This window comes from Mya arenaria, chromosome 4 (assembly GCF_026914265.1).
Source record: "Mya arenaria isolate MELC-2E11 chromosome 4, ASM2691426v1".
NCBI classification, from domain to species: Eukaryota; Metazoa; Mollusca; class Bivalvia; order Myida; family Myidae; genus Mya; species Mya arenaria.
This window is the reverse complement of record NC_069125.1, coordinates 43,381,625-43,396,384: the sequence shown is the minus strand read 5'-3', so window position 1 is coordinate 43,396,384 and position 14,760 is coordinate 43,381,625. Positions and strand designations below refer to the sequence as shown.

Here is a 14,760-nt window from a genome sequence, read left to right as displayed (position 1 = left end):
ATGCCATTGTCATAAGGCATTAGTGCATTCCATTGTCATAAGGCATAAGTGCATTCCATTGACAATTAGGCACTAGTGTATGCCATTGACAATTAGGGATAAGTGTATGCCATTTACAGTTAGGGATGAGAGTATGCCATTGGCAAATATGTATTAGTGTATGCCATTGACAATTAGGCACTTGTGTATGCCATAGACAATTAGGGATAAGTGTATGCCATTTACAATTAGGGATAAGTGTATGCCATTGTCAATTAGGGATAAGTGTATGCCATTGACAATTAGGCACTAGTGTATGCCATTAACAATAAGGCACTAGTGGATGTCATTGGCAATTAGGCACTAGTGGATGCCATTAACAAATAGGCACTAGTGGATGCCATTGACTATTAGGCAATAGTGCATGCCATTGACATTAAGGCACTAGTGGATGTCATTGACTGTTAGGCAATAGTGCATGCCATTGACATTAAGGCACTAGTGGATGTCATTGACAATTATGTATTAGATTATGCCTTTTAAAATTAGGGGTAAGTGTATGCCATTTACAATTAGGTACAAGTGGATGCCATTGACAATTAGGCACTAGTGTATGCCATTGACAATTAGGCACTAGTATATGCCATTGACAATTAGGCACTAGTGAATGCCATTTTCAATTAGGCACTAGTGTATGCCATTTAAAATTAGGCACTAGTGTATGCCATTGACAATTAGGCACTAGTGTATGCCATTGACAATTAGGCACTAGTGTATGTCATTGATATTAAGGCACTAGTGTATGCCATTGACAATAACGCACTAGTGTATGCCATTGACAATAACGCACTAGTGTATGCCATTGACAATAACGCACTAGTGTATGCCATTGACAATAACGCACTAGTGTATGCCATTGACAATAACGCACTAGTGTATGCCATTGACAATAACGCACTAGTGTTAGCCATTTTCAATTTTGCTTAACTGCAAACTTTCCTCCGTCATTCGGATGTCTGTTAGCCTTAATATGTTCATGTAAATTTATAAACAACATACGTAGCAAAACTAGCCGATGCATTAACAGTGTCTAACCATGGATGAATGATATGAATGAATATATTCTTAATCAACAAGCAATGTTTCCCGTTCAAAAAGTGCCGCACTACCAATAGTATATGAGGGTTTCTAGGCATTTCAAGCACAGTATATATTGTAAAAGAGAAATGGATGTATTGTTAACTAATTGCTGCGAAATATATGTCTATGGTGCAGTTTGGTTTTAGCGACTTTTTGTCAGTTAATATATTGCGCGATCAGTAGGGTTCATGGGCCCCTTAACTACTGTTATCTTTGTATATGTTGATTGAGGCCTCCTGGTTTCTCAGGATCTCCCTTGGGCCAATGTAAAGAATACCCCCTTCCTGGTCTCTCAGGATCTCCCTTGGGAAATGGTTTATAACGAAACAGCACCCTGAATTCTGCGTTCTTCTGTGGCGCTGGGAAACATTGGCTTTAACATCCTCTTCAATACCTCAGAAGCATGTTTTCTGATTACCAGTGCAGCTTGTGTCTTTTAAACTCAACTCGATACCTGGTAAATGGAAACAGCTAAACAAACACGTTCTAGTGTTAAACTATTTATTGTTTTTAACAATAGTATGTTTCTCTATAAAAAGTAATAAACATCATGAAACACAGATTCAAACTTCAGCCTACGTATTGATCAAAAATGGTGACCGAAAGCTACTGTTGTCAAATACACACGTTATCGAATCATTCTGGATCAAAGCTAAACAACACAAAACGTCACATAATTGAAGAGTATAGACACCTTTGACAGTATTATAACACATTGGCATTAACATAACATTTGATTCGATTTTAGATTATTAACCATTAACGAAAATGGATCCCCCTCTTGTAATAAGATTTCATAATGAAGACTACCATGGGGACGATAGCAGACAAACTGAATCGGCATTGATAAAAAATTGTCTTTTGCATCATTCGTTTTCTTAAGGAAATTATAACTGTCATCGCAATGAGACAATCACGATTTCCTACTTACTAAAAAAAATACAAAAGATATTCGGTAAAGATTTCTCAACTAAGACAAACTAGATGTGGGAATCATTACAGGTCGCCTATAGCGCTTTCGGCACCATACTGTGACCCATTTTCATGAATGTTCTTCTTAAGGTCATGACTGCACCTCTGTCAACAAGGATGGCCAAATATTTCAATAAAATATAATACGCATTATAAAATAAATCAGGCCAATCCACTGCGAAAAACGTTACCTTAATGTCAGTCGTTGTGACCAGAGATTTACAATAATACAATGAATATTACGTTCATATCTTACAGAGACGAACAGAAAATGTATCAGCGTTTATTATATAATTTGTCAACTTCCAAATGAAATAAAATAAATGTTTTGGCACATAATTAGACCATTTTCGGTTCTTACTCGCAAGTGCTTGCTATGCTTTTGCAATGATGATTGCAAAGAAGATGTATTGCCTTGAAGTACCAACGTTTTTTATTGTTTATTTTTGCCAAATGAAACATAAACATATGCTAAAATGTTAACAGATTTAACAAGTTGGTTTTGCTCTCAAGATTCTCAAACAAGAATATAAAAAAAACATATTGATGTAGGTGTTATATGTGCTTGCTAAACGCTTACAATTGCACACATTTCTCGGGTGTGAGAATTATTACATGTCGTCTGTCATATTTTAAGCAGCATGATACTATGGCGCGGACTATATTTGTAAATAATCGGCATAAAGTAATGGCACAAATATACGTTTCGTATATCTCTTTTTGGCTCAACACACTCCTTATTCACCTTCGGATCAAAGAGGACGGCAGTCGAGATAGGATGCTGCTGTTTTTGCTGCTGCTGCTGCTGCAGTTGCTGCTGCTGCTGCTGCTGCTGATGATGATGATGATAATGTGTGCGTGTATGCGTGCGTGCGTGCGTGCGTGCGTGCGTGCGTGCGTACGTACGTGCGTGCGTGCGTGCGTGCGTGCGTGCGTTCGTGCGTGCGTGCGTGTTTGAGTTTATATATTGAAATAAAAGTAATGTGCAGATTATTACAATCGATAATTGATAGTTTTGGCCGTTACGAAATATAGAGCAGAGCGAATGTCTAAACGTGTTTTGAACGCGTTTGCGCGAGTCATTTGAGTATATTTACACTCAACTTCCATTCCTTAAATGAACTGCCTTTCGGCAATTGCGTTCATCAATCGATGAACGCAACATCTTCGGATATGTTCGGATCGTAATTCATTGCATTACAATATACATGAAAGCTATTGATCTTGTTATTGGTTGTATTGTGTCTGCAGGTCCCGTAAAATATAGAACAACATTTTTAAAAGTGTTAGTTTATTTAGTTTATTATATTTTAAATATATTGGTACCAGAAGTGTTTCAATTTTACGTTTTAAAGTGATTTCAAGTGGCTGATCTTTTCCCTCGTTTTTGTGACGTCATTTGAAAAAAAAATGTTTCAGTTATAGTCGGGTCGTTCTATTTACCGAATGGGTAAGAACGGGTTACTGAAAGGTTGTCTTAAATGAAATGAAGTATTTTTTAACAATTCTTGAATGAAATAATGAACTATTGGTGTAAATATAAGGAATGAATTGCGGGGTTGATGTCATTATCGGGGATATGAACGCAACTGGGTTGGTTAAAGTACGCGTGGAGTCCTTCGGACTCCACACACATTGACCAACCCAATTGCGTTCATACCCCGATAATGACATCAACCCCGCAATTCATTCCTTAAGTGATGGTCACGTGGTATTTAAGCTAGGGTGGTCTGTCATATGTTCCTTTTAATCTGAATTATAATGGAACAGTATGTTCGAACTTTACAATGTTGGTTAAAGTATTTATGCAGAGAATGTATCTATCGTTTGTATGAGTTTGTGTGTGTCTCACTGCTCCAAAATATGCAAAAATAACTCGAAGAATTGTCCCATGCAACATGTGTATGTCTTTTGTGCGTCGTTAGGACTTATTGAACACTACGGATTAGGTCGACAGAGGTCTAAGTAATTCTTAGAAGTCATGAATTAAAATGTTAAGATTGATAAATTACGGTTTGAGCGTAACGAACAAGCCTTCTATATTATTAAGATTTAATTCAGTTCATCTAACTTATTACTTACTTAGAATACAACCTCATTGGCAGACACATTTTCAACGCAAAATCTGAAATAGGAGGTGGCAGTAGGCGGCCTTTTCATCGCCCGCAAAAGTTGAGGGATTCAGCATAGTAATAAATGATTGCCTATAAACAAATTACATTGACATTACAAGAAGAAAAATTTATTTACGGATTAAAACTGCGTCAGATATTATTTACCCATACATGATTAACAAATGACGTAGTGAGCGTAGCGCACGATCCCTTCTTAATCATTAAGATATTACTTTCGGTCACTGATTTAGAAAACAACCCTTTTTGGCTGACACGCGAAATCTGACACAGGTTGATTGGATCGAATGAATGGCAGTAAATGGAACTTTAAACACCCGCGAGTGTTGGAATGTTTAATGATGAAGGCTCGTATTTAATAATTGCCTATCTGCAATTTTATTGACTAAAATTATAGGTTGTTTTCTAAGTATAAATAAGCTCTAGCCGGACTCTGGGTTTATTCTAGACCACTTCCGGTGCGCGTGCATGTGCCATCTAATGCGGTTCATATCAAGAGCAATATCGTCTAGAAAAGTAGGCAATTTACTATTTTTCGATGATATCCGATACATTTAATTTTTCGTACAAGGTGCTTTTAGATCAAAGAAGGGTGTTACGTAATGAAAATTGTTGATTGTTATATTTTTGTTTATTAAATTGTACTCGATGTAAACTTTATTTGCACTATCAATCACAACAATTTTTAAAAGAATATTTAACTAGAAGTACATCATGCGTATGCCAAGCTTTAATGTTGTGTCGATCGTATAAGTATATTTTTATTTAAAACGCACCATCTCAAAACTCTCCGGACAGTCTTGCCATGTACGTAAACGAAGTTAATTATGAAATCAGGTTTCTGTGTCATTTAACGCAGATGGAACATTACGAACACTCCTCATAAAACAGAATTGTGGAAATCTTTAGATGACCCCCCCCCCCCTACCCCTCCGCCGCCCCTTAACTCACTTTCAATGTTAGGCGACTTCAGAGCAAATCAAGTGTGTAGAAATAACAAAATTTCACGTAGGGTGTGCGTGTGCTTCCTTTTTTCTCTCGCATATATCGTTTTATCCTGCCAATCATATAGCGACCATAAATTATATATATTTTAGTACAGCAAAGATAAAATCACAATATTAAAACGGCTATATTTGTATTTCACGGTTGCTCTCTCTCTCTCTCTCATGAATCCAGATAACAAAAAATGCTGTCAAATTCATAGAAACTTTTCCAGATGTCTCTTCAACGGACGTATTTATTGTGTAAATGGTATTGGTTTCACTAAAGAAAACTATTAGAAAACAGGGGAAATATATTATTATGAAAAAAGAATAACCTACATATTTATATCTCTCGCACTACTCCCATCTTCGTTAATAAACAACTTATCTAATATAAGTCACAGACAGACTAACTGATCCCATTACTAGTACAATAGTACAGTGTAGAACAAGATGTACAGCCTGTCTAGTGCTAGATAAAGTGTTCATCAACAATGTTCCAATATGGGTGGTTGTACTTTCATTCTACGACGCCACCGTGTATTCCAAGCATCGGCATCGAACATGTGGCGAGTATTTGTGTTGCTAGGTTGTAGGCCGTTGTGCATTGACAGGATGTAACCCTGGTAATAGCTTCTCAGGATCTTTAGCATGCACGAGCGTGTAAGTGCTGAGGCAGAAGATCGAACATAGGATTCCAGATTATTTTGCTTCTAGACAATGGAATCGCAACAAGTCTGTGCCATTATAGACAATGTAAGCTTATTCGCCTTCACCATCGGGTCAGAACGATTTTAAGAGCGAGCTAACGTGTATCTTACAATCTTCTTTGTAGAAAAACATATTTGTTATATGTTACACTCTTCATCCGTATGATGGTTCCTCGATAGCGCGGGTACCTAAGACTATATGAATTCTTAAAAAAATAAAGGTTGTCCGGGTCGCGCAGTGGTGATCGCACTCGCTTCTTGGCAAGACGACCCGGGTTGGTGGTCACCTAGACGGAGTTGTGGGTTTCCTTAGGGTACTCCGGCTTCCCCACAAAACAAGACCACACTCCTAAGAAACATTTCGCGAACGAAAGTGACTTAATATAAGTTATGATAACTTTCTTCACAATCGTTTTAAAATTTATAATGTTTAAACTAAAAAATATAAAGTTATCAATATAAATATCATAATCTTTGTTATACAAATGTACATGTAGTTAAACCTGAACATTATTCAAGATTTAACAAATTTAAGATAGTGTATTGATAAATAAGTAAATACCTTGGTATTATATTAACAGGCCGATTAGAAATAATGAGGAAATAGCTCATAACAACCTGTTTCATACAGCTGTAGGGGATGTCAGTGCTGGAAATTGCTCATAACAACCTGTTTCATACAGCTGTAGGGGATGTCAGTGCTGGAAATTGCTCATAATAACCTGTTTCATACAGCTGTAGGGGATGTCAGTGCTGGAAATTACTCATAACAACCTGTTTCATACAGCTATATGGGATGTCAGTGCTGGAAATTGTTCATAACAACCTGTTTCATACAGCTATAGGGGATGTCAGTGCTGGAAATTGCTCATAACAACCTGTTTCATACAGCTGTAGGGGATGTCAGTGCTGGAAATTGCTCATAACAACCTGTTTCATACAGCTGTAGGGGATGTCAGAGCTGGAAATTGCTCATAACAACCTGTTTCATACAGCTGTAGGGGATGTCAGTGCTGGAAATAGCTCATAACAACCTGTTTCATACAGCTGTAGGGGATGTCAGTGCTGGGGTGGAAACATTTAAGACCTTACTCGTTACCTCCCTTGTATAATTTATGTATAATTGAATCCCTTGCGTTTGCCTGCTTTTTGTTTTCATTTTTGGTAGTGTTTCAGTATTTATATACACTTTTCATTGACATGGTGTCGTATTGTCTAAATACATATAAAGTTAAAATTTAGGTGACCAGCAATGTATTTTTGTATATATCCTCTTTCAAAACTGTCATCCAGCTAGACTTAATCTGCATATGAAATATTAATGTATAGTATCAGTGTTTATAGTTCGTTTGTCACGTTTTCAAATTATGTTCATGTGTTTGTTAGTGTTCTCCCTGTATTAAGTTTTCCTAGATTTAAAGAAACTGGTCGAATGCAAAGTCTTTATAAATTAAAACTTAAAGATCAAATTGATTTGTTTTGCATACTATTTAAAAAAAAAGAACAACACACATAAAATGTTATTTAACACACGCCTAATAACAATGTGCTTGATTACTCGTATGTATTTCACATGTTGTATAAAAAGAAAAAAGTATGTCTTCTGTACATAACCATTACTTTGTGATAGATGAAGAATAGCTTTCAGTTGAAATCGAATGGTTAATCATCCTGTGCTTAGTAGACAACTGAAGAGGCTTATATTTTAGTTTTGTAATTATCGATAAATAAGTGCGAGGTTATGGCCATACACACTAGTTCAAGCCCCCAGTATACTCGTGTTTTAGTGTTTTTCTAGCCATTCCTATGCATTAATCCTATCATTTATTGGTAAAGCTATGATGATGCGTCCGTGGTCTTTTAATTGCGTTTGTATATGTGTATGTAGTGTGTATAAATTCACCTTGTCCTGTGCCTCTAAACAGTGGTTACTTTTGAAATATCGACTACTGAGCTAGTCCATGTAGTTTCAATTGTATTATTATAAATAACTGCAAAAGTGACCAATACTTTGATTAATCATTGAGTATATTTATTATTACATCCGCAAATTATTTTGTAGTGATTCGATGGCGCTTTGAATATCCAAACCACAGATCCCTACAACGAAAACGCCCGAGGTCCCGACAACACCTTTGTCCAAGGTCACGTAAACACCCCTGCCAATGGTCCTTTCTAAGCCCACGTTTGAGTTTCATTGAGCGCCCAGACACCACAACATTCTCAAAACGGGCCTTGTGTATTGGATAGAACAGAGTTCTAAAATTTATAATATTGCAACCTTTTAACAAAAAGAAAACAAACATGTTAGAGAATAGCCATTACCTACGAAACGATAACACTTTTCCTGAAAACCCTGATGTTTACGTTGTCAACATTAAGCTCTTGCTAGTTATGCAAGTTCTAGCAAGTTATGTAAGTTTTTGAAGATCAGATTTTTTTTTCAGAATTATACATTTAACACGTCACATAGTCAATCTTATGTGGCACTTAATTCACCGATTTTTATCAAGTGGAATACTATGCCAGTGGAAATGTTTGATATTTTTGGAGGAAAATAAGAGTTCAGGAAAATCCGTTTGAAGTAATATAATGTAAACAATTGTCTTTAACTGCAAAACATAATCCAAATGTGATGTGTCATGTTCAGTACTTGTAGTTGATTCATTAGAGTAGGTATAACCATACATAAGATTATCATGATAATGCACCTATTTGTCAACTGTTCAAAAATATATAACTATTTTTAGTATTTGTGAAATTATTTTTCATAATGGTTTACCTTATTTTGAAGTAACACGCGTCCATCAAGTAATTAGGAGGTTGTGTATGTTTGTTTGTTTGTTTGTGTGGAGTGTTCTTTAATGTTAGTAATAAAACCCAATATCTGGATTTCACGAAGAAGATGTTTGCCAATGTTCAATTTTGTGAAACGTTTTGAAAAGTGAGAAGTTATTGGTAATTTGCCTCAAGAGTATCATTTCTGGTTATTAATTTTAAACAACTGGACAGTATTTCCAGGCATAAATAAAAGGAGTGCCTTTCCTTTTAAAATAGAAGTAAAAGTGTTAGTAGCCAGGCCCCTAAATATGTCCAGTATTTCCAGACAACACTTTGAGAGCCTTTAAATATAAGATTCATTCTAAAGTAGTCACGTCCTTTAAAATACTTTATAGTAGTTACAGAGCTTTGTCTGATAAAAATCAATATTGATGAGTCATTCCTTTTAGTATTTACGTTGAACAACTAATCGATTTTAAACAGCTGAAAAACTACATTTGGCTACCGACACATCCCTCTTAGACAAGACGTTTTCGACAAAACGATTCTGTTGCAAAAGCAATCCATTTAATATTTTTAACGCTTAAACAAAGAAAACAACAAATGTAAGTAAAACTGACAAATACTCAAAACTATTGTGTTCGTTTTGGTCACTATAACGAGATGCAAGTTCTTAGAGTTATAAGGTCGTGTGACCTGCTTGAGTTCTACAGATGCAATATTAATTATTTAAAATTAAAACATATATGAAACCATTCGGTAAATCAGAAACTATCCTAAAATGAAATAAAGATATTTAATTGAAAATCGATTCGTAAATGTTTTTTTTTTCTTTTTGGAATTGTCAATCTATAACAATCCGTTTATTTTATCATAAAACATACAAAGGGTACAAATAACAATGCGGTAAATGGTATAGTATTTGAGGTGAATATTCAATATATAGCAATATATTTGATAAATGCATTTAGAAAGCGCAGGGAAATGCCTTTATTTGTAAAGTGAGTTTGAAGCGTTATTAAATCATTATATAAATGGTGCATAATATTAATCGGTTTCGTTCTTCTTTCACACATATAGTACGTCTTGTAAATACAATAAGAAGCTTGACTTAGTACAATGTTAACAATATTATATTCCTTTTGGGTAATTTTATACCCCAGCACAATGTGCTTAATATTCTTAATATGTTTCTGTATTCCACATTTATTAAAGACTGTCTGAATATCGCTCCAAAAGGTTGACAATGCCTTACATGTAACAAAAAAGTGTTCATAATCTTCTACTTCATTGCAGAACATGCATAAAGGACAATCTTTCACTTTCCAGGTATATAAATTTAAATTTGTTGCTATAATATTATGTAATAACTTTATTTTAAACTGTTTGACCAGCAAATATGTTCTTGTAATCGTCTTTCCCAATAAACATGAATGTATGGCTTTTCATAGAATTGTTTGATATATATCTGATATATCTGTTTATTCGTCATGTTTTCTAGAGGTTTGTCTTGACAACTAATTAAAAGTTTTGTTCTTACCACAGTCCTTGTAGATACATTTGTTCTTAAGGTTTCTTTCCAAGTGTTAGGTATTGCTTGTTTTAGCATATTCACTTCTGCTATCCAATTGTGTTTATACTTTAGCTTATCAAGTATAGTATTTGTGTCGATGTTGCCCGAATTTGTCGTTGATGTAAAGTATGTTTGAATCGATCCAGTTTTTAAACAAAAGACTTTTATTTTTAAATTTTATGAACTTATTACCCCATATTATTTCTTTTGTAATATTGTAGTAAGTGTCGGGCTTTTTAGTTTGATTAATTGGCAGTTGTTTAAACTGTATCCATAATATAAGCAACTGTTTATAAAACAAAGTTATTTTGTTTATATTCGGCAGAGATTTAATAGTGTCTACATTCATATGGAATATAAGAATTTTTATCCCAAATTGATCGAATATTAATGATGGTATGACTTTCCAGTTTGCATTTACTGTGTTAGTTAGATAGTTTATCCATTTTAATCTCATTGTTTTAGAATAGTATCCAAAATCGGGCATGTTTAAACCTCCTTCAAGTTTGTTTCCAATAATTGTTGTGCGTTTAATTTTGTCCCTTTTACCACTCCAAAGAAATTCAAAGATCAAGGAATTAACAATCTTTATAATTGAATCAGGTGTTACAATGTTTTGAGCTAGATACACAAGTTTTGGCAAAAGTAAAGATTTTATGACCGTTATTTTGCCAAAGAAGGTGAGTTTTCGTTTATTCCAATTATTTATCAATTGACCTTACGACAGGATTTGATTGACAGGTCCTATCAGCCAATCAGAATGTAGGGCTGATAAGCCGTGTTGCTATCCGCCATTTTGTCCGTCAAACTGACCAGAGTCCGTCATATACATGCGCTGGCAATTCCTCGCCTTTTTAAGTATTATGGTAAAAAGGTGTTGTCATGGCACTTGTAATTCGGATACAAGGTAGCCAGGCCGACTAAAGATGGCTTCCAATTCGTTCCGTATTCGAAACCAGCGAGTTATTTAGAAAAATGCAAGTGCTGTATCAGACTCTGTGGAAGACCTCATCAACAGCTGATCTTGGAAATTTTGAAACATCGTTCAAAGGCGAAACATCTATACGTCTGTACAAAAGTATTTTTTTGAACAAAACTACTTATTTCAATCCACTCAAAATTCATTTAATACTGAAATTGTCCGTGCATGACCTAAATAAGTGTTACTATTTTTAAACTATAAACATCGTACATTTATGCTTTGGCTTGTGTTGTCAAATCGGCATTAATGGCCATTTATTATCCGGTTCAACATGGACACGATTGATTTCATTCAAGATAGAGGTATTTTTGTTGATACCGTTATGTAGTTTTTATAAACTGCTTTGCTTTCAACGTAAATCAGGAAATATCGTACAACTAAATTTTTGTCCGAACCATCGCATGCTTCCGAATCTCATCTACTCGTATGGTTCCTATGTAAACAATGGCTTTTCTAGCTGTCATTCCGACACATTTCATAGATTTCTTATTTTCATATCAGCACTTTGTCGACGGAAAATCCAATCAAGAAAACCCTGACCCTCAAGCAGCTACTGTATTTGACCAGCTCACACCAGCTATGCCTCCTCCAAAACTCAGATAAATATTTGAGCCACCAAAACAAAACGAGAACAGATCGGTCAGAATCGTTAAGGTATTATTTTCTGTATACCAGTAAAACAATTTATTTCCCTGTACATTTAAATCAATTATTATGTTCATTAGAACTTGATTCTGCCAAACATGTGCTGTAAAGACTTAGACTTATTATGAATAAAGAACAAGTCAAACATGTACATATTTTCATTGTTATTCTTATATTTTGGGCCATTTACGTTAATCTACAATATTTAATGATAGTTCATCCAATGTTCAGAGTCCGGATCACATGCACACTCGATTAACAGTATTCTTAAAGTTGCACTCTCACAGAATTCTAGTTTGACACTTTTTGTCTCAGAATCGGCTTATTTTGGCATTCTTTAAATTAAGACCTAATATATAAATCACACAGCAAACTTCTCCGAGCCAAAATATGATAAATGCAATCAAATCCTGTGTAAGTTGTCAAAGTGATCAATCTGTGAAAGTGCAGCTTTAACAGTGAAAAATAACTTCTGCTAATGCTATATATTTTAAAATATATTTGCCATTGCAATAAAGAGATATTCACCTACAATATCATACATAAACACCACAGAAATATCAAAATTTAAGTAATGTTTGTAAAACAACAATGTATTTAATAAATCTGATATTAAATATGCAACAACATGCTGAACAACTTCAAGAACTCTCTTCAAAAGACCACACTTTCCTGAAATAAATAAAAGATGCCAATATTAAAATAAATCAGTTACATGTATTGTTAAATATTTTAATACTAGCTGTAAATGCTACTGCCTTTGATGTTTGCTTTCTACATGTATATCATAATGAAATATTGACAAGATAATAGCTAATGTTTTGTGGTTGTTGTTTTTCTCTGAACAAATAGTCCATTACTTTTGTACAGCAAAGTAAAACCAAATGTTATAAAAAGCTTTAAAATAGGTCCTACCGATTATTTGTAAAACTTGTCATCACTGGTTTTCTCTTGTGGTTGACATTGCCTGGACTGGCAAATATCATGTGTGTGTGTGTGTGGGGGGGCGGTTTCCGGTCTTATGCTAGGTCCCCTGTGGCGGTAGGCTTGTTGAAGACAATAATAAGGGGACTTCCTTATCTCCATCAATCAGAATACTTTAATGGTGTCAACGTTCAATAACAGGAGACCCTCCACCAGCCTTAACCGGTAAATGGGGGGAGGGTAGTGTGTGTGGGTTAGAACCAGCTGCCCGGTCAGCTTAGTTGGTTAGAGTGCCGCGCGGTTCTGGTGGTTGTGAGTTCGAGCCCCACACCGGGGGCACTTTTCCTCCCAGGTCTACTTTTACAGCCAGAGTGTGTGAACATGTTCCACAATTTCTGTAAGAACAAAAATCAAAGCATGTGAATGTTTGAGCAATGCAAAAGTTACAGATTGGTATCACCCACGATTGTCACTTGTCAACTATTACATTATTATTCATAACGCTTAGAACTGAAACTTTTTATGCATAACCCCAATAAACCATTTCTGCTCATACTATAGAATACAAGGTTATACTGTATAGCTGGCATGTAACTGTTATTTAATGTCACTTCCGGGTTCCCCATTCGGGCCATTTATGATTTACTCATATTGTGCGATAATTTAATCTGTGTTTCAACAATACTGTAAGAAGGACCGGTGTTATTAAAAGTTAAACTTACCCTTGTTTGCATTTACAGTATGCGTCACACACACGCTTTTCCTTTGTTTCGATGTCAATATTGACAACATGGCGGCTATCCGATTTTCTCTGACTTGGATAGATTTCACCCCGTAAATGTTAGATATCGTCATTTTCTAAAGATATATCGAGCCTTCCGATGTAGCAGCCAGTTACAAATTCCTTTGACTTCTATTTTTTTCGCATTGTAATTTCACATTTATGATAATTTGTCAGGAATATCGGAAAGCGAAACGACACGAGACGCCATTACTTCCTCGTTTGTTTGACGGACATAGACAGAGTTCGCTCCCTTGATATCAGGGGGCGTGGCTTAGAAGCCGCTGTCGTAAGGTCAATTGTTTACATTTTTCTATTTTTTCATTCCAGCTTAAGTTCGTACATTCATTTTTATCATTTCCAAAATATACACCAAGTGATTTAACATTACACGATGTGAACTTTATATTATAACTACTATTTTCTTCGTTTCGTTTGCATTTGCCAATCCAAAGACCTTGTGTTTTGGCCTTATTTAATTTTAGTCCTGAATATTTTCCAAATTCATCAAAGATATCAACAACTATTGGTATTTCATTATGGTTCTTTAAAAAAACAGTTGTGTCGTCCGCAAGTTGAGTAACCTTTAGATGTTTTCCTTGTATTTTTAAACCTTCGTAGTTTTTATTTTTTCTCAATTTAGTTGACAATACTTCAACTACTATAATAAAGAGTAATGCAGAGAGAGGACAACCTTGCCGTATACCACGTTGTAATTGAAAAGAATCTGAGATCCATCCATTATTTAAAATTTTTGACGTAATTTTACTATAAAGTGTTTTCACCCATTTAAGAAATGACGGTTTAAATCCAAATTTATTCAAAATATCGAACAGGAAATGCCACTCAACTGTGTCAAATGCTTTTTTAAAATCTAAAAATAGAATTGCGCCGTCAATATCGTATAAATACGTGTAATCAATTATATCGTCTATTTGCCTGATGTTGAAACATATATTTCTATTTTTTAAGTATCCTTGTTGATCTTGACTAATTATACTAGGTAAAACAGATTGAAGACGTTTTGCTAAGATTTTTGCTGCAATCTTATAATCAATATTTAACAAAGATATAGGTCGCCAATTTTCCAGATTTTCAGGATCTCCTTTTTTATATATTAAAGAAACAACGCTTTGTAATAATTCACCTTTTGTA

The 14,760-nt window shown here is 34.9% G+C and overlaps 1 long non-coding RNA gene across 1 annotated transcript; it reads right to left on the bottom strand.

Annotated features, from left to right (window-relative positions):
• Positions 1 to 12,049: 12,049 nt before the first annotated feature.
• LOC128232788 (uncharacterized) lies at positions 12,050 to 13,912 on the bottom strand. Its single transcript, XR_008260572.1, has 3 exons — positions 13,547 to 13,912; positions 12,816 to 13,219; positions 12,050 to 12,572 (listed from the first exon to the last, which is right to left on the bottom strand). It is a non-coding gene; the product is annotated as an uncharacterized LOC128232788 (long non-coding RNA).
• Positions 13,913 to 14,760: the final 848 nt, after the last annotated feature.